The sequence below is a fragment of the Ambystoma mexicanum genome, chromosome 3q, assembly GCF_040938575.1.
Source record: "Ambystoma mexicanum isolate Mex_15411 chromosome 3q, UKY_AmexF1_1, whole genome shotgun sequence".
Classification (NCBI taxonomy): Eukaryota; Metazoa; Chordata; class Amphibia; order Caudata; family Ambystomatidae; genus Ambystoma; species Ambystoma mexicanum.
The window spans coordinates 1164100772-1164120984 of NC_090926.1; the positions used below are offsets into that span (position 1 = coordinate 1164100772).

At 46.9% G+C, this 20213-nt stretch overlaps 1 protein-coding gene across 1 annotated transcript in view; it reads left to right on the plus strand.

Annotated features, from left to right (window-relative positions):
- Window positions 1-660: 660 nt before the first annotated feature.
- Window positions 661-20213, plus strand: part of LOC138447702 (volume-regulated anion channel subunit LRRC8D-like) — a 98509-nt gene continuing 78956 nt past the window's right edge. The window contains exon 1 of the mRNA XM_069603991.1: window positions 661-1246. The gene's annotated coding sequence lies outside the window, so the exon portion shown is untranslated. The remainder of the gene's footprint in view (window positions 1247-20213) is intronic.

Here is a 20213-nt window from a genome sequence, read left to right on the forward strand (position 1 = left end):
TCTTTTGTTTAAAAGGACGGGCTGGGCGCATCAAAGTTAATAATACCAGTGTGCCCCAGCTCCAACATTGACCAACCGCCCGCCCCCCCTCGCCCTTAATGGGGGGGCTCTCGTTAGGGGGCGTGTCCTTAGGCCACACCCTTTAACTAGACCCCCCCCCGCCTCGATTTCCAATCCCACTTAAAGCACTGGGACTAATTAACTAGACCTCTCACCCCTAGATTTCCAATACCACTTAAAAGCACTGGGTGCAGGGACTAATTGTATGCCTTAGTCCGACCCTTTCTGCGGCAGAAGTGTGTTGGCAGTAATCAACTGAGCTATCTTCACAATCTTTTAAAACACACTGTAGGAGAAAGGACAAAGGCCTTGGCAGTAGGCGCATTAACCCACTAAGCTATCTTCCCCAGCTAAAGTACAATCGCGGAAAGAGCCCTTGGCAGCAGGCACATACAAAAACCGAGTTTTCCTGCACAGGTAACTTACACTGCAGAAGCAGGGGCCCAGCCCTTGGCAACAGGCGCATTCACCCACCATCTTCTCCAGTTAAAGTATATATCAGACGCAAGGGCACCGCCCTCGATAGCAGGCGTGATAACCCACTGAGCTACCCCTCACCCCCGCCCCGCTAAAGTAAACCTCGTATTAAGCGAGGGCACCGCGCTGGTTGGCATCCTCTGCACATCCGACGAGCTGCCCGGCGCAGGCAGCTTCAAAGTACACGTACCCGGCTGAACTCTGGGCCGGGGTTGAGTCAGCGCGCCTCCGGGGCCAGTGCGCACTAGCGCGCCGCGGCCTCCTGTGGCGACGTGTACCCGTCATTTTGGGGGAGTTTGCCGGGCCGTGGAGAGGAGCCGGGGGGCGGGGATGGGGCTGGGTCGCGCTCCCTGCAGTTGGGGTGTCGCAATCCCGGGCCGTGTGGCGTGGATGCGCAGCGCGCTTTTTGGTTGTTTTGCTGAGAGCAGGAAGTTCTAGCGTCGCCGGCGCGCGCCCACCCCTGGGCGGGAATCCCGGCCTTGTTGTGTCCTCCGGGCTCTGTGCCTCGGGACGGGTGCGTTCCCCCGGGGCTCGAGGCGCTGCCTGGGCGACTGGAGGGGCCGGGCCGGGCCAGGGCTGCAGGCCAAGCGCGCCCGAGCTTCGGCCAGCGAGCCTGGGAGGGAGGGAGAGAGAGAGGGATGGTCCGGGCCTGCGGCTAGGAGGGACACGGAGCGGCAGGCCGGAGGGGCATGCTAGCCCCAGCTTGACGGTAAGTGCGCGCGCATGGCACTACTTTAACGCACCCACCACGGGCGCATTTCATTTTGCACTGTTTACCTCACCGCGCGGATGCGCCCCAGTGTCCCCTTTCTAGTGGCCGGCCGGTGTGTGGGGGGGGGCTGTCATGAAGCAGGTAGGTGTGATGTGGGCATTGCACGTGGGTGCCGCTGCATTCTTCCACCATGCAGTGTCCGGGACGGCATTCTTCTGGGAAGTCCACACGGGGCAGACAGAGGTGAGGCTTAAAGGGTATGCCCGGCGTTCCAGCCAATCAGAGTGGCTTACTACCCCCCCCCCCCTGCTTGCCAGGGTGGCAGAAATGGAAATGCACTCATTGTTAACTGGGCCGAATAACAGCCTAAATTTAGCCCAATGACTCCCCGTACATGGGAGGATGCAAGTCCCAGAATAAAAAGTTAAAACCTGGAGGACTGGGCTAGCATCCCATGGCTGGAATGGGGCATGTGTGTAAGTCAGCCTAGTAAAATCGTTTATCTTGTCGCCCCCCCCCCCCGCAATTATGGCGCCTAGAAACACTTGTGTACAGACGCGTTATAAATGGCATATCATATCATAACCACTCGGCTTCAATGCTTAGTACTTCCCCCTGCTTATGCCTCATTAAGTTCAAGTTCAGCCCCGAGGATGTAACTTGACATAGATGATCATAAGTCCAGCTCTCCCACACAGCCCCTTAGAGAGAGGGACCCAGATAGAAAGATCCCTTTGCATTCTAAACTTCTCTGACGAATTTTACATACCTTGGTCTTCCGTCCCTCTGAGGGTGTTCACCTACAGCGCTTTGAGGCCATACCAATGGGGAAAGGGCGCTATGCAATTTGCATTACATCTTCCACTGTCCAGTGCGGTGATACAATGTGGCCGTGTGTGATAGCTTTAAGCTAGGAAGTAGCCCCAGTTTAACAAGGCCAGGATTCCAGGCCTCACCATAGTTGATGTGTTACTATGTTAAAGAGTCTGCATAGTGGCAAAGGCTCATTCTGCCATGGCGTCCCACAAGAGAACATTTGATGGTGGGTTGTGGGCGCTAATGTGCATGTTAACATGTGGGGTAATGATATGCTGCATGGTGCGACAGCAACATGCGTGGGAAGAAGGAGGCCACTCCGTTAGCCTTCAATTGAACCATTTGGAATGTGCACTTCTTGTGTAATCTGCCCACGCTTTAACCACGTTAATATGTTGTACCGCTTTTATATGTTTAGCGATTGCGAAATGCATTATATAAACACAAATATATAAACACAAATTCTAAACATACGGTTTGCTGTCTTCCGCTAAGTAAACTATTTGTGAATTGGAACAGCGCGGAATGGGTGGCGTGCCGGGAATAGTTCCCTGATACAACCATGCTTTTTTAAATGAAGGCCCAGGTCAGGAAGAGTTATGAAGCACTGCAACATAGCAGTTATTTTGACCCAATTTAATGATACTGCAATTTATTGACGGTGGAAGGCTGGTGGGTTGAGTCAACCTGCCGGTATTAAATTTCTCGAAGTGCAGGCTGACCCTATGTCAGAGGCCAGCGCTTAACCCAAGAGCAATTCACACACACTTGGGGACCGCCGCAGTGTTGCTGGGTCTGGAAAAGATCTGGGTTTATGCTAATGTTGGGACTCGGGGCTAGCTAGCCTTTTGGTTGTAGCCCCTGAGCTTATATCCAGGACTACAGGCAATAGACCCAGGGCTATAGCCCCACCAGCCCCCACACACTAAGCGACGCCACTGGTGTCCGCCTCTGGTTTTGAGGCCTGCAGCTTATTCATGCCGAATGTGTGGCACCATGTCGGGCCTTTTGGTTCGTTCAGGCAGTGGGTACGGCAAGCCTGCACCTGTCCGCGCCTGCCGTGCTCGACACTTGTGCAATGTCTCCTCTGGGCTGTGGATTCCTGGTGGAGTCTGTATGCTGTCACCTTGGGGCAGAGGGTTCTTTAAAATGCTTGGCAGGAGAACTAAAGAAATACCTGGAAAAAATATATCCCTGGCCAGCAGGTAGATTATATTTTGATGCAGTCCCCAGGGCACTTGGTTGATGCTTCAGAGCAGCAGTCGGTGGAATAGGAGCACTGCCAGTGCTTGCAGCGCCTTATCACGTGGGTGTGACGACTGCCACGCAGGAGTACAAGGATGGGTAGAAGCTAAACTGCCTGCTCAGCCCTCACACTTCTACAAAACACAAGTGATCCTAATCATAAAGGTCACAGTTAAGATATACCTGCATCAGCTTTGTGTTAGCATAGGCCGAGGGAAGGCTATACCCCCAAGAGGGGTGTCTATGAGGGTGCCAGCGAAGGCACATGTTTGCGCTATAATTTGGCATGGAGCAATTATGAAAGCGTGTCTGTTTAGCCTGTCAAACTGAATTATATGCATCGTTTGATTTGATAAAAATGAAAAAGGCAGCTCTTTGCCACCCTCGCTGATGGCAATCCATCACATGGTGACACTTGGGGAATATGTTTTATCGGAGGGGAGAACACTAAATCTATTCAATGAACAGCACTGGGACATAACTAGAGCAGATGTTATGTGATGGAGTGGCGAATGGGTATGTGACCAATCTAATTATGTAGCCGGTCTTGCAAGGAGTTCTGCTGAGGTTGTTGTAGTGTGGATGGTGTTAGTAGGTGTAAAGCTGCCGTGCATGGGGTTTGACGCCAACATCTAGTAGGAGCTACCCTTGGCTCCCCATGCCAACTGGTGGCATACGAACATACCCAAATGACATCAACTCTGAGCGTTTGTGAATATCTCGAAGGGATCATTTGGGCACATTTAGAAGACATTTAAACCAGGCCCCAAAATATGCACTCGCCTCTAGTCATTATTATTTATTATTTTTATTCGGCGTCAAACTTTTTGCCATAACAATCATCTTCTTTCCTTCATGTCTTATATTTCCTATATTATTTCCAAATATTTTACAAGTGCATACAACCACTTAACATTTCCACCCATGTATAGGGCTTCCCACCATCTCTCAGCATCCAGTTCAAATGTCGGGTATAAGTGGTCATACAAGTATACACTTCTCAGGTGTAGTTCCGGGCAGAACAGAGTCAGATGTTGCAAAGACTCTACTTCTCCATCACATAGTCTACAGTTTCTGTTATTGCAACCTATTCCGTATCTACATAATGTTGTTCTGTTGTGTAGGATGTTCAATCTGAATCTTAAGAACAATTCTCCGTGTTTAGGGTTCGGAAATTTGGTCAAGTAGGATGTTATCACATTTAGGGAGGCTGTTAACGTTTTTGAGAGGGAGTGAATCTTGGAGCTTGATCTTTCCATTTCTGTGATTCTCCAGTCGTCTGCCCACAATATTGGTTTCACATACGACTGGTTACGGCATAGAGTCTCGACGGAGACACCCACTTCATATAGCAGGGCAAGGCGGGATCTCTTGCACAGGTCCAATGTCCAATCTGCAGAAACATTCGGTCTTGGTGATAGGACATCAAATTGAATAGGGCATTCTGATGATTGCGTTCTACTGAAGAGTAATAAAGATTTCCATTTTACATAGAGGGATAGGAGCCCAATCTCTTGTCGGATAATGGCTATGGGGACTGCATTCGGCAGGTGTAGAACAGTTTGCCAAAATGTTCCTTCGAGCTAGTCTCACGTCTACCACGCTAGCCCAAGGCAGGCTTCTGCTGCATTTGTAATTGTTGGAGTTACCTTCTGGTTATAAGATTGCACAATTGCGACAAGTGAGAATTTCCCATATTTTCGTGCCCGATTATCTTGGCTTGAGACTTAATTGCTCTAGGTGGTCTTTCCTCAGGCTTTTATTCGCACTTGTGCTGATCATTGACCCCAGGTATTTGATCGATTGTATCGCTTGACGGCAAATTTATGGGCCATCTCAAGGTCTTCATTTTCAATGCACTTTTCTATCACTAATATTTGTGATTTGTTGGGGTTGATTCATAAATCGTTGTGGTCTACATATCTTTGAAGGATATTGAACTTCTTCTGGAGGCCCCTTCGGGTTCTGTCTAGTAGCACCAGCTCATCGGCGTAAAGGAGCCATCCCAACATTTGGCCTTACATTTTTTGGCGAGCACGATGGAGCGGGGTCAATGACGTGCCTCACATGAGAGATGAAGAAGTTGAACAAGAAGGCGGCAAGGGGGCAGCCCTGCTTTAAGCCATTACATGTGGGAATGGAGTCTGTCAAGAAGCCTTCTTGATTAAATCTGACCTGCAAGGATGTACCTGTGTATAGATCCTCAATCGCATTTAACAGATCAGCGAGACATTTTGTAGCAGACATTTTCATCCATAGACGTTCTCTAACAATGTTATCAAATGCGATATCTAGATCCATACAAGCCTGTTTGTCTACAATCTAAATTTCCAGTCGCAGTCACACATTCAGTCGCTTTAGTAAAACGGAGGTGAAGATCTTGCCCAACACATCTAAGAGGGCGGTTGGGCGGTAATTTCCTGGCTTTGCCCGCTCACCCTTCTTAAAGATAGGGACGATTATACTCTTTTTTTTTTTCCATGAATCTGGAACTTGGCCATTCTGGACGATCCTTTTAAACAACGTGCAGCAGAATTTAGCCCATGAATCTGGGGCTTGCTTTAGGATTTCGTTTGTGAGACCATCTGGTCCCGGGGGGTCTCGATTTACTTGCCTTCTCTATGATGGATATTATTTCATCTTGATCCAAATTGATGTACCATTTCTTTGGTCGATGAAATGAGACGACGATACGTTTCCTGGCACTGCGTTCTAGTGGGTGAGATGTCTCAGTTTAACAGATGCCATACATTTGTAGTCTTTTTTTGATCCCATGGCTTTGAACATTGTTGCGGTATTTGCAATGCTCTCAATTTACACAGTTAATGCTTTTGCTTATATACCATGCTATCAGAGCAATTTTTTGCTTTGAAAAGCTGTCTTAAGTTTCTTTGATTGTTTTCTTTGAAACTGATCAGTACTTGTTCGTAATCCACTCCGAATTTGTCAAGCTCTTGGCAATTCAGCAATTTTTCAGTTAGGTATTTGGTGTCTTGTGATTTAAATCGTAGCCAATTTCTTCCTAGTTCTAGTTCGATGGTATGAGGCCATGTTTTTAGCACCGTTTTGCTAAACATGGAGCAAGTTAGAATAATGGGTTTGTGATCTCTAACTCATGTTCTGGGTTCCAGTATAAGTTAAATAGGACTAAATACTTGCACTTATTACTGGCTGGTCTTTCATTGAGTTTTATAATCCGAATCTGAAAGAAGGGATCTGTTTGAATTTCCCTTGCTACTTCTAATTTTTGGTTATTTCGCACAAAGATTGTTAAGCCTGCAGTTGGTCTGCCGGCAGTACCTCTGACTACTTTGTTGTGATAGGTGGTAAACCCATCTAGGTGAGTCACTTCTATAAGCCTGGTTTCTTGAAGGAATAATAGGCTTAAATTTGCTAATGAGGATGGCAGACCTTGCAGGATATGAGTGAATCCTCTGGTATTCCATGATCCGATCTCCAATGACCATGGTCCGTGTGTGTATGGACGGGGGACTTGGAAGCCAGTGCCACTAGGAGTTCTCGTTGATTGGAAGGGTACTGCATCTTTTTGACTAGTATGATTTGTTTCTGTCAGGACATTACGTGCTTTGATGGTCATTTTGAATAGATTTGGGTCATTGGGTCGAAACGTCTTTTTGTCATTTCCTTGGAAGGTTTCAGCCGAAGTTGGGTTTTTTGGCCCACTGAATTTAGGCAGAGATGAGCTTGTCGAAACACTCCAAGTGTCTAGTTTCTGGGACTTTTACGTCAAAGCCGAGTGGACAGAGTTGATCTTCTGAATCCAAGACCAGGGATGATAATGCCACGGTTGCCCTACGAAGGGCCACTGTCATTTATATCTTTGTTTCAAAAGGCCACGATTTTGATGTTGTTGGGTTGATTGCACTTAGCTTTGGGACATGGTGGAAGAGACGCAGGATGTTATTGAGATTTAGGATGAGACCGGTTGTCCTCATTCAACACAGTTTCCAATGTTACTTCGAAGGATCTTGGGTTTTTTGAAGCGCCGGCTCTCGCTGTGTCTCTCTCCTATGAGTTTGGTTTTCCTGTAGTGTTGAGTGGTCCGATTCCAATGGTTTTGTTTTCTTAATTTATATCAGTAACTGAAGAATCTTTGATTAATTGTATCCGAATTTATAGTATTGGGCGTCTGTACATTGGTTTTCTTCCATCTCTCTTGTAAAGTTAGATACTTGAAGCTTATGATAGCAGTGTCGCTATCGTATTCATTGCTTGAGTTCGTTTGCACCTCATTAGGGTGTCATCACATTCTTTTTCAGATTCTCCTTCATAAAGGGACATCTCAAGTAGTAGGTCATCTAATGGGTCTCCTCCAAGGGGAGATTGAAGGTTGACTGGAGAGGCTTGGGCTGAGTCTTCATAATGGAACTGCCGCGTGACATTAGTTGTTTCCTTACCTATGTTTGTCTTTTCGGGTGGTTGGATTTAAACCGTAGGCAGCTTCAAATTTTTCAGGAAGCTCAACAAACTCGTGTTTTTAGCAAAGTTAAGCGGCCTAGGTGTGTTTTTAGTCTTCTTTACTGTGTTTGGTTTATAAGTTTTCTTAGATTTTTGCCATGGATCCTTGTGTTTTAGTGCCAAATATAGAGTAAGTCGTGGGGCCACTCACAGGTACAGATTTTTCAGTCTCTGATACCAGGACAGTCTCGAGTGTTTCACTACTCTTCGGTGGATTTGCTGTTGCTACTACTTGCTCATTCAGGTATGTCGGTTTGTCAATTTGGATGGCGCCACATGTTTGCGGATTTGCATTTCACCCTGAAGGGCGTGCTACTTCCGCATCTACCTGTAGAATCCCTTGAAATGTACTCTTGATTGTATAGGGATTCAGTGTCCGGCATGGGTTTTTGGTTTGGGTCTGCGCTTTTTCTCAGAAGTTATCGTAGTTACCGACTTGTGCAGTGATTTTCCCAAGGCTCTTTTTTATGGTGGTGCCAAGTACTTCATCGCGCTGGGCCCGTTGTTCAGCTCTTGCTTCTTTCACTAACTTGACCAGGGACCTCAATACTGCGCCGTCTAGTTCTTTGTCTTTTAATCTCCTTTCTCTGGTCGCTTCAATGACAGACTCTGTGAATCAATTTTGAGTTCATCAGAGCAATTGGTGTCGACTGGTCTTTTTTATAGTTGTCTGACAGATTTTCATAGAGTTTTAAATATGGTGCTAGCGTGATGGTGACTGCAGAGGTTAAATTTGCTTGTAGTTGATGAAATTGGTTACACAGGGGTGTTTCATTTGGTTGATTTACTAAATCGGTGGGTCGTTTTGACAAACTGCTCTTCTTATGCAATTTCTTGTAGGGTCTCTCAAGGAAAGCTCTTTTTTCTAAGGTAGCCTCCAGTCCTTCTTAAGTTTCAGCACTAGTACTAATGAACCTGGAGGAAGATATCGACACTTCGACCAGCAATCCATGTCCTTTTGCAGGAGGATGGCTCTTTTAGCCTGTCCTCGTTTACACGTTGAGTTAAGGCCGTTATTTTGGTGGTCATGGTGCTATCTTTGAGTTTTAACTTCTTTCCGCAATTAACAGTTTTTGTGGTCCATGGGTTACAGACGTCGGGATTGGCAGAGTTATTATTCGTCTCTTTGGATACCATGCTGAATAGTAGATTATACAAGTATTTCAGTAGACGGCCAGCCAATGGTGAGTTTGTCAGGTTATTGTTGGGCTCAACCCGGTTTAGATTCGGTTTGCGCCACTCAGTTTTTAAATCTTCTGTCAAGGTTCATTTCTCTGAGGAGGCCTTGTGATGGAAGCAACGTTTGAGACTCCACCTTCGGTGCTGGAGGAAGCCTTGTGGGATCCAATAATTCCATTCAAAGGTACGGCATAAGGCTATCCAGTGGGGAACTCAGTTTTATTTGGGGGCCCAAAGATGCTGGTTGCATAGGGTATCATGTGACTTGTTAAGCACTCTGCGGTGGTGCTGGCCAAGCACGATTGTTTACATGAGGCCTTTCGCTTGCTGTAGCACTGGTGTTTGAGGATACACTGCATTAATCGGTTCTCCTTTTCAAGTGTGTGTTATACCAGGGTTTGTTATTTATTGTGAGGGTACTGTCGTCATTATTCAGTATCTCAGCATCTGTTGGGGCGTTTCAGCTTGTGTTTATCAAAGTGTTCCTTGTTCATAGAACAATGGTTGAATTGGGTGGCTTCTATAATCTTGTTTTGGTTTTGCTTTATTTGGGGCAGCAGTGGAGATCTCGTTTGGTTAAAGTGCTCTCTCAAATTTGATAAATCAGCCCCCGATTTGCTCCTTTTTGTTTGCGGAAGCCCCTTCAGATGCTGGCCATTCAGATTCTGGGACAAAACAGATTTTATTAATTGTATAGCCTTTTCCGTGCTCGGAGGTTCTCTTATTTCACTTAGTAGGTTTTGGTCTAGTGAAGTGGAGCTGTACGCTGGGGGGCATACGGATAATTGCACACTCTCCACGATTGTAGGTAAAGATCATTATCGCTCCGGGTCGAGTCCACAGCGTACACCGGGAGGTGGGGGGGATCCAACATCAGGCGGGTCTTCGCAGGTTTCTCCAGGTGCCTGTCGGTCACATGCGGCTGACTCGAATGTACCTGTTTGTTTGTTTTTATTATTTATAATGCAAAACATACCCTCAGGTAACAGGGCGCAGCAGTTACATGTATATGCAAAGCTTAGTTACAACAGCGTAATTATATACATACATACAAGTATAAGTACACTATATATAAAAATACAGTACAGGAGCAAGCAAACAACTTACTGGCATTGGTGGTATATACAAGTGTAGGTGAAATAAAGTATGTACAAATAAACAGTGGGGTGGAGGGGCGGTACTCTTAGCAGTAAAACCTGGCTACTTGTTGTATTTTAATGATCATTTGCTTTCAGCCATAGGATAGCGTTAGTCCGGAGGTTTTGGTAGGGAAGGTCCGTTCTCGGAGTGGGAGGTAGGGAGTTCCACAGTTTGGCTGCTTTCACCGGGAAGCTGTTGCCACCTATTGTGGAGCGATTGAAGTGGGGAATAGAGAGGCAATCTTTGTAGGCTGTTCTGGAGGGTCTCGAGGAAGTCTGTCTGTGGAATCTGTTGACCAGGTAGATGGGCGCAGCGTTGTTAAGAGGTTTGTGAGTTTTTTACAAAGAGTTTTTAAGAGAATTTTGTCGTTGATTGGGAGTCAGTTATTCTGACGGCTGCTCGCAGAGATGTGGTCTCTTCTGGAGATGCCTAATGCCGCTCTGAGGACATTATTTTGTACGGTTTGGATTTTTCTGGTAATAGCTTTGGTAGACCCTAGATAGAGGGCGTTACATTAGTCCAGGTGAGACAAGATGAGGGCTCTGGCCAGGCTCGTGCAGCTAATATCGGAGAGAAATGGCTTAGCTGTGCGGATCAGTTTACACGTGTAGGCCGTAGAGGATGCTAAGGAATTAACCTGTTTAGTGAATGAGAGGTTTGAGTCCAGGTAAAAACCCAGCGTTTTTACCTCTTGTCCTACTTTGATACTGTTACCATAGATTATGAATGAGGAATAGACAGGACCTAGTTTCTTTAGGCTAGAGGTGGTGTCCAGGATGATGAGTTTGGTTTTATTATCATTCAGGCATAGTCAGTGTGTGGCCATCCATGCCTGGATGATGATGTACACTCTATTCACCAAGGCCAAATCCTTTTCATAATCCCCAGAAAGCGGGAGGAGGATCTGGGTATCATCTGCATAATTAGTATAGGTGATACCGAGATGATCCAGATCATCGAAAAGGGTCTTGGTAAAAATGTTGTACAATGTAGGCGAGACACATGAGCCCTGTGGCACGCCACAGGTGATGGGTATAGGGTCTGCCGCTGCTGTGGGCGAGAAAACCCTCATGGTTCTGCCATTTAGGAAGGATCTGATCCAGGTAATGGCATCATCGGAGAAGTGAGCGTCTGTGTTAAGGTGGGTGCATAGGATAGTATGGTCGACCAGGTCGAATGCAGCCGAGAGGTCTAGGAGGAGGAGTTGGGCAGCTTTACCGTTATCTCTGAGCTCATCGACTTGGGTCTTAAGGTCAATGAGTGCTGTCTCGGTTCCCTGTTGGGGACGGAAGCCTGATTTGTCTAGCTCCTAATAGATGGTGTGCTTCTGGATTTGTATGTAGGCAACCTTATCCAAGATTTTCAGGAGAAAGGGTACGGTCGTGATTGGTCTATAGTTGGTTGGCGTGGATGAGTCAAGGGTGGGTTTGTTTAGGAGTGGAAGTACCCAGGATTGTTTTAGATTGGTGGGGATGGTGCCAGAGGAAAAGGACGCATTGATTAGCTTTGTGATGAAAGGGGAGAGGTCTCGGGCGGCATCCTTGATGAGCTGTGCAGGGCATAGATCACCCTGACAGTTAGAAGGTTTCAGTGACAAAATGATTCTTTCCACTTCAAGAATGGAGACTTTGGTGAAGTTAAATCGGGTAGATTCATTAGCTGTAGTACTCTCGGTTGGTTTGGATGGGGGTGGGTCATTTAAGGAGGCTCTTTAGCAGAAGTTTTTATTTTGAGGAGTGGAAATCTTATTGGCTAGTGCGTTTTGGATCGCTGAACACCATTTTTGTCTTTGATGCACATGTCAGGTGGTGCTATAGGAGTCTTTATTTCTTTGAGGATAGAGAATAATTCCTTCATATTGGATTTGACATTGGAGTGCCGCCTCTCTGCTTATTGTGGGTCTGCAGCACACTTAGTTGCAAATGTCGAGCATTGCTCTGTGTATTTAAAGGGCGATTTCTAGACATATGTGCTTCCATTGCTTGCCCTGTCTGGTTCTGTGCTACAGTTGGGACAATGTAATGGCACAGTTAGTGGGGCTTTGGATGGATAACATCAACTTTAAAGGACTTGAGGACCGTTGGTTAGTCAGGACCACAGGATCTCCGCTGCGCAACAGCTATGTAGACTTATGTGTCTAGGTGTTCGTGGGTGCTCCCAAGGTCAAAGAAGAGAGCTGTATGTCATGACGGTCTTGTAGGCTTTCGTTGCAATTTGCCTTCTCCCTCAACCTGTGGACCTGTGGGCAACTGATTCACTTTGCAGCTCGCCTTGCCTGTTTGTAGCTTAAATCAAAGGGAGAGAACTCCCCGTAGTCTCTAGGCAAACTCTGAGTTTGATTCCGAAGCGATTTCTCGCCGACTGACACCTTAACAGGATTATCTGCCACGGGATGGCTGTTCTATTGTAGAGACCTAGATCAAAGGGAGAGAGCTCCCCGCAGTGAGTTGTTTTCAAGAGAATAGCACTTCGACAGAGTATGGTTTAGCAGGTACGGAGTAGCAAGCAGTCTTACCGTGTAAGATGGAGGTTAAGGCACAGTGAGGAGGAGCCAAATGATGTTCGTAGTCGGGGGTAAGGTCTTCTTGCAGGTGGCAGCAGGCACAAAACACCAAACACTCTGCGATGATTAAAAAAGCAGTTTTTAAATGCTCAGCCTCTAGCACTGTAGACACGGACAATAGACTCCAGTCAAGTTCACTATCGCAGCTGTTACCAAAAACACGGCGATAGCCATTAGCTATTGTTGATTAACGCTTGGAGAGTGAGAAATGGTGGGCTATGCATGTGAATAATTGAAGGGCGAGTGACTTTTTGTACTTGGCTGGCAAATTGCAACTTGAAATTGTTACCCCAGTTTAAACCATAATGGGTATCTATAATGAACAAAAGGTCTGCTTCTCATGTAGAAGTTAGATGTGCAACTCGCTAGGCACGAGTTCAACATTCCCCAAGGGTAGTTCCTGCTTACTGGGTGATGCCGAATACCTAGCGGTTGATTTTAGCTTCTGTTCAAGAAATCGTTATTTTGATACTGTGGGTGGGGGTCCATGGTAGTGCAAGGATGCGAGTGTCGGGAGAGATTTGTCATTCAGTTACGGGAATGGCAAATTGGGCTTTACTTAAGAGCAAAATAACAGTGGGAACCGTTATGAAAGTCAGAAGTGGGGCATCAGGGAGCAAGACTACTTGGCATCAGAAATACTAGAAACCTAATTCCAGTGGGGAACACCTATGCCAAGGGCCTGCAACCTGTGGCTCTCCAGATGTTTTGAACTACAGCTCCCATGATCCCTCACCCCTCGTCAAGTGGTCCAAGTGTACACCTGCAAGATTTGTGGCTGGAAAGGAGTCCCTACGACGCCTACCTCTAAAACTATTAAATCGCAACTCAATCGCTTTCAAGATCCGCTGTCTAAAACCACAACTTCCCCCTTCGGGGAGACCAAAAAATATCCCAGCATCGAAATACGGCGCTACACCTTGGATGCGCCCTAAACATATATATGAGAAATAACTTCCATTTTGTCCTATTGCTTTTCGTACATGCAGCACACCAGCATTAATTTAGCTCTGACCTGCTGCCCTGTATTCCATTTATTGTAATGCAAGCATTTTCTTGATTTTGTACTGACATGTTCTAAGTGAAGGGCTCTGGATTAAGTCACTATATGAATGACCATAAAGTACTCACTTTTCATGTGCTCTTGGGTGGGGTGTGGGCTCCTATAGTGTTGACTTCTCGGCGCATGTATTTTGAAACAAACTAGAAACTCAAGGGCAGCTTCTCGACCATTGTGAGCTTGTAAGTATGTGCAGGAGCTGTGCTCTAGCCCGGGCACAGTGACAAGTTATTCTGCGGGTGGCGCAGAGTTGATAAGGGAGGAAGACCGGGTCATCGTGCCCTGGCACACATTATCCACTGCCATAAGGCACAGTGCAGGGCTAACGGCAACAGTTTCTGTTTTGTTGACCATCTGAGTGTCCGATGCCTTACATGTGCATCAACTTGGAGGAAGTGGCGCCGGGGTCCTCCGTGCACCGAAACAACAACTGGGATATTGCATTACCACAATGGTTCAAGTTGGATGTCTTGAAAGGATCTGTTGCCAAGTTAAGGTAAGTACACAAACTGTGCTCTGGGTGGGATTTACTTTGAGCGGGCCGGAAAAGACCACCAGAGGCGAGTCCGATAGAACAACCCCCGCTACACTAAACGTCTGCCACCCTAGTATATGAACACTTTTTAATGGCGAGTCATTCGGGCTGGTGGCTCAAACTCTGCAAGACTTCAATTACATTTTAGTGGCACACACTGGGATCCTGGAGGACAAATGATGTCTTGTCAAGAGACCCTCATGGAATGCCTCCATGTCGCCATGCTGGCTGTAAAGGACAAACGTTTGGGGGATTTCAAGTGACCAAGGACATAATCCACAGCCTTCAGCCGGCCAAACTAGGACACTTCGAAAAACTCTACAGTGAAAACTCTTCCTCCCCCCCCCGCCCCATCAACACATGTTCACCTTTCCTGTGCCTGGCATTCACATGCTACAGTCATGCTTCACTTCAACCCCTTTCTCGCACTGTCAGTGTGACTTCTCCTATGAGGGATGCATGGAGGGCGGTCATGCGTGAGCATAATACCAGTTATGCGTGAGCATAATGCATACATCTTCCTTTCAGGAATGCTTATTGCCGGATAGCTTGGGGGAATGCATTGTTGGTATATAAATTTGCTCAAATGTCAAGCCTTTGCTCCAGGAAAAAGTCTTTCTATAGGGCAGTGCCGTCTTATACCTAGAATCTTCCAATTAAGACGGGCAGCTTTCAAGGATTCAGAAAACTGCATGCATGTGTCCCTTGTGTTATGGATCGTCGGTGCACTCCGACAGCCTTGTGGTTGGCGGATTGGGGCATGGTGAACAAACGCCAGCAACGTTATGGTGGGTTCAAAAGCCAGGGTTTGAAATGGAACGGAGCTGGGAGCTATTTAGCTTTTGCTTATAGCCTAGAAGAGCCTGGATAGCTTAAAACCAACAGCTACCAGGAGTCACTTGTGGCTCCCCAGGCAAGCTGATGCCAAACACGTCTACATGAACTTAAATCTGCTTAAACTATAAATAAGCATTAGCACACATGTTTACGAAACTTAGAACATGAGTCGTCATAAATAAGGGACAAAATAATAAGTTTGCATCCTATGTGGAAGTTAGATTTGCGGAACACTATGCATTCGCTCCTGGTTCTCCAGTGCTAGCTCCTGGAACTGGTTAATGTGGGATACCCAGGAGCTGCTTTTAGCTCCTGCTTATCCAATCTCAATTTCAGTCCCGTAATGTATGCTGGTAGTAAGGCCAGAAAACATAGCTTTGTTACATTTCAAAATAAATGTAATATAAGTGGCCTTGTATAGTGCTTGTCTGTCACTGTTTGTGGCTTTGCTGCGCTTGCTTCTGTAAGAGAAAAGGGTGGGGGCAGTTCAGTACGAGGATAGTGGGGAAAAGCAGATCCGAAACCTGTGGTGTTGATGGGTGCAGGTCGGAAGGACCCCGTTATTGCTTCCTACGGGTTTGTTGGAAGAAACGTGGGAGTATTTTATCTGTAGAGAAGAGCCTAAGACGTGATATACTACAGCGCTCTGCGCCTGGTAAACCGCTGATATAGGAGAGTGCATCCAGACTAAAGAGGAGCGCTTAGTGATGGCTTGGTTAATGTTGATGTGCTAACGGCTAGAGCTGTGGTGGCTTTCTTTGGGGGGTTTGTGTGCGTAACGTAAGGTTGCATGGGAGTCAGTTGTTTGGGGGATGGTGGGAGTGGGCCATACAAGGCAAACAACCTGCATCCCTGCACTCCTATCCCAGGCTTTTTGCCGACCGGTCCCCTTCCGCCAGCTCCCAATTCCACCTCTGTCTCAAATAGATACATGGTACCCATTGAGGACAAAACGAGCATCTGCGAGTTGGCAGCCGAGGTAAAGGGGAGGTGTGGAAACTCAGACATTACGTTAAGGTTCAGTGGAAGGGCAGCTTGAAAGTTGAGAACTGCAGTCACCCATTTCGTCTTACTTAGTATGTTGGTTAGCAGGCTGAGTGATGCCTTAAACCTTACTCTAACATGTTCAGGTGCTATGCTCGGTGGCCTGCTGGGACCTCAGCATGTCGAGGGCAGGGCCTGTCGAGGATGGGCAAGGCATATGTTAGGCACAAAGGTTTTACACAGCACCGGACCTTTGGTATCAGAATTCTGCTGGGGATTTTTCATGATGAAATGAGGGGCAGAGAAGATGGAAGGTGGGGTGTGGATTCCTAAAAGAATGTGCAGTGTGTTGCCTAAAAAAGGACTGTGGTGGTGAGAGGGTTACAGGATGGTGACAAAGAGTGTGTTGGTAATGACAGACAGGGGCTTTAGCGGAGGGGGATGTGATGTACTAGGCTGCAATCTCAGGCCCTCTTGCTAGTTAAGGGTCTAAAGGGAATTTCTTTAGCTGTGCCACAGCTAAATGATGGGACCAGGTCAAAAACAGCCATGCTTTATTCACCCCAATTATGAGGGCTGCCCTTCCAAAGGTAGGAAGGGGATGTTGTGGATTAAAGAATTTACAAGGTGTGAGCTGTTGCCCACAGGGGATCCCTGGAGCAAGGGAAGGTTCTGCCTCAACCATTAACATCTATTTACACTACAGAAGAGAAGAAAAGAAGGGTCTCAGTACATATCCCCACCAAAAATATCGCTGTATATATGGTCTTTTGGAACGGCCATAGGTGATATTTTTTGGGGGTTTTGGGAGCAGGACTGTCCACCGCTCCTTTAAAAATAATGCAGGGGTTCCCCCGCAGGTTCCATGCCTTAATAACACTGCAAAAACTTGGGGATATTTTTGTATGGCGATATTTTTGCGGGGATATTAACACATGGAACCAAATGAAGGGAGCAGCTGCTGGTCTCTCTCCGAAGTGCATGGGGTGTTTATTGAAATTGTGCTCTTACATTGACAAATGTTTACACAAGTTGTGGAGGTTTCTTAGGGAAATGTCAGAGAAGGCAGCAGAAAATACCCCACACTCCCTCCTAAACTGGGCAGTTGCAGCGTATGTCATCTGTGACCACAAAAGCAATGGCACAGTGCCCTATGTCTCATGATAAACTACCTGAAAACGTTAAACGGGGGATTCGCAACACAAAACGAAAGCTTGCTACTCCCTGAAAAGTGGGAAAAAGATGGCATTTGTGTGGATAGAATCCACTCTCTAAACTGAGTCTGGGTTTGTAGAATACTGCCTGTAAGAGCTCATTTGACACACTTGGGAGAGTATTTTATAACCTTTGTTGACTATGGTCTTTCCTCTTCTCCCGTTGCCCCACACTGGTTAAAGTTGCCCTCAGGAGCTCCAAGTACTACTGTTGCATTACGATTGGCCAATGTCTCCAAAGGCTGATCATGGAAATGCAGCAAGAACAGAGAGTTTCTGGCCTCTGGTAGACCAGGGCCAAGTCCAAACCAGGATGTGTGGTACTTCGATGTCTGTATGATAGAGACACAGAAGATCAGGAATACATCCTTCTATTCCTGCAGGTTGCGTTGTTGCACCACAATGAGCCTCCTGGATATTGCTAAATTCCAGAATGCATCTATAGGCAAGAGTTAAATTTCCATGCGCCATGCCTTCATCTTCTAATACCGCCTTACAGGATCGTGCAAAAAGAAAAAGTCTGGTCCGTTGATCTCTAGGAAAACCATATAAATGATTTTGGGCACTCATACATCCCGATCAAACCGGATATGTCCCAGGTAGAAGCATATCCAATAATCACAGGAGGCTCCATCATATCATAGAACAGACAGAGGGCGACCCAAGTGAAATGGCAATAGTCTCGCTAGACGCAGTGAAAGCCTTGGATGATGGCGGCCTTGAAAGAATACGGGATGGGATCAGGGTACCTCCGGTGGGTGAAAAGAGTGTATAACTCCCCAACAACCGGGGTCAAAACGGGAGCGATAATTTCAGATAAATGGCAACTTAGCAGAGGCACGAGACAGGGCTACCCATTGTCCCTGATGCTGTACATCCTTGCACTAAAACCACTAGCGATCTATCTGAGACAGTAGTACAAAGAAATAGGGGTTTATACCAAGGGGGGACTGGACTTGATATCCTTGTATGCGGATGATATGCTGCTATACCTGCGGTACCCTGAGGACAATTTGCAATATATTTTGGAGGTAATGGGGTGCTACGTGACTCTCTCGGGCATAGCGGTGAACCCCAAAAAATTGTGCATGTTCCCTTTGGGGAGATACAGAGGAGTCCCGCAGGAGAACTTGCCCACCCTGCAGATAGCCTGGCAGACCAAAACATTCAGATACCTGGGGATAAACATATACCACACGATAGCAGATGAGTACAACTATAACACAGAAAGGGCAGTAGAAGGCATCAAGAACAGAATGGGGTTCTGGGCGAAGCTCCCCCTAGCCATTATGGGAAAAGTGGCCTTGCTCAAGATGGTGGGCTTTCCTAGGCTCCTGCATTTCTTTGCAAATATCCCATACATGTTACCCAAATGCTTTTTCACTAAGCTCCAAAGCTTATGCAGAGGTTTCCTGTGGCAGAACTCCAGAAACAGAGGGGCCCTATGGAAATTACAGAATACGTATGACAGAGGGGGTATAAACCTGCCGAACTTTGAAATATACCACCTGGCAGGGCAGTTACAATACATCACTAGGTGGCTGTTGGAAGACGAGACAGCAGAATCTAGACTGCTGAGGGGCGAATGAGACCCCTACTTCCTAAAGGAACTGATATGGCTGCCCAAACCAGAGTTGCATGGGCGATTGAGATTGCTGGAACTGGGCTGGAAGACATGGCACAAAGCGTGCTGAGCTATGGGAAACCCGACCCCATTCTCCCTGCAGGCGCCACTTGTGGCGCTCTGCGGGGCGGATGAGCAGTTGAGGAAAGGGATCCGTAAACACTGGGAGCTGGTAGGCCTAGAGACCTTGGGAGATAAATGGCAAAAGGGGAAGGCACTGGACTTCCAAACGATAGCAGATGAAACTGGGGTACATACGGGGCAATACATCACATATACCACAATAGTTACGGGTGAAGGAAACGTGGTCCGAAATAGCAGTGGCAGAAAAACCAGACACAGCCATAGAAACGATGTATGATATCTCTGAGGGAGGGCATGAAATATCCCGGATTTACAAGCTGGTGAGGTCTAGAGTGAGTAAGGAGCTGCTCCAATTGAGACGGGACTGGGAGGAGGAAGCGGGAGAAACTATGCAAGATGGGCAGTGGGAAGGAGCTCAGAGATATCATAAAAAGGTGTCTAGAAACGCCAGGCTGCAGCAGATTCAGTTATGTCACCCATAGGGCGTGCATGACCCCTCGAAAGATCGCCAGATTTGGAAGCACAGCAGTACAAAAATACCCCAAGTGCGGGGAGGTGGATGCTGGGATGATCCATATGTTCTGGGCGTGCCTGGAGGTGGGAAAATTCTGGGAGGAAATTAAGCTACGACTATCTGAAAAGGGAATCGGGCTGGAGGTGCAATCCGTGTGGGCATGTATGATGAGGGGATTTACCAGGCCACGTAACCTGAAACATGTGTGCAAACTCAAGGACCTGGCCTACATATTGGCCAAAAGGAGAATAGCCATGAGCTGGAAAGCAGCCCGCAGACCCAGATTGGAAGCATGGTGGAACGATCTCCTGAAATGGGCAGACGCGGAGACAGTAGTATGGTATGAGGTAGCCAGCAGAGGGGAGGATAATGAAGTGGGACCTCTGATAGCATGGAGACAATTGATAACCACTTTGTCGGGATCCTCCCATGCCAATTCCAGTGAATATGACACATCCGAGCACGGCGAAGGGGATTAACCCCAAGAGAAGGGAAATCCAAAAAACTGAGGTGGAAGCTCGAGTTAAGTGGGGGGAGGGAGGAAGACAGTAATAAAGAATATGCAAATGTAAGCTAAGAAGCTTGTAACTGAAAATGTCGGGTGTGACGGTTATGTTATGTTTGTTGAAAAATCAATTAAAAAGAATTGGAAAAAATAAATGATTTGGGGCAGTGTGTGGTGGAGTTTAC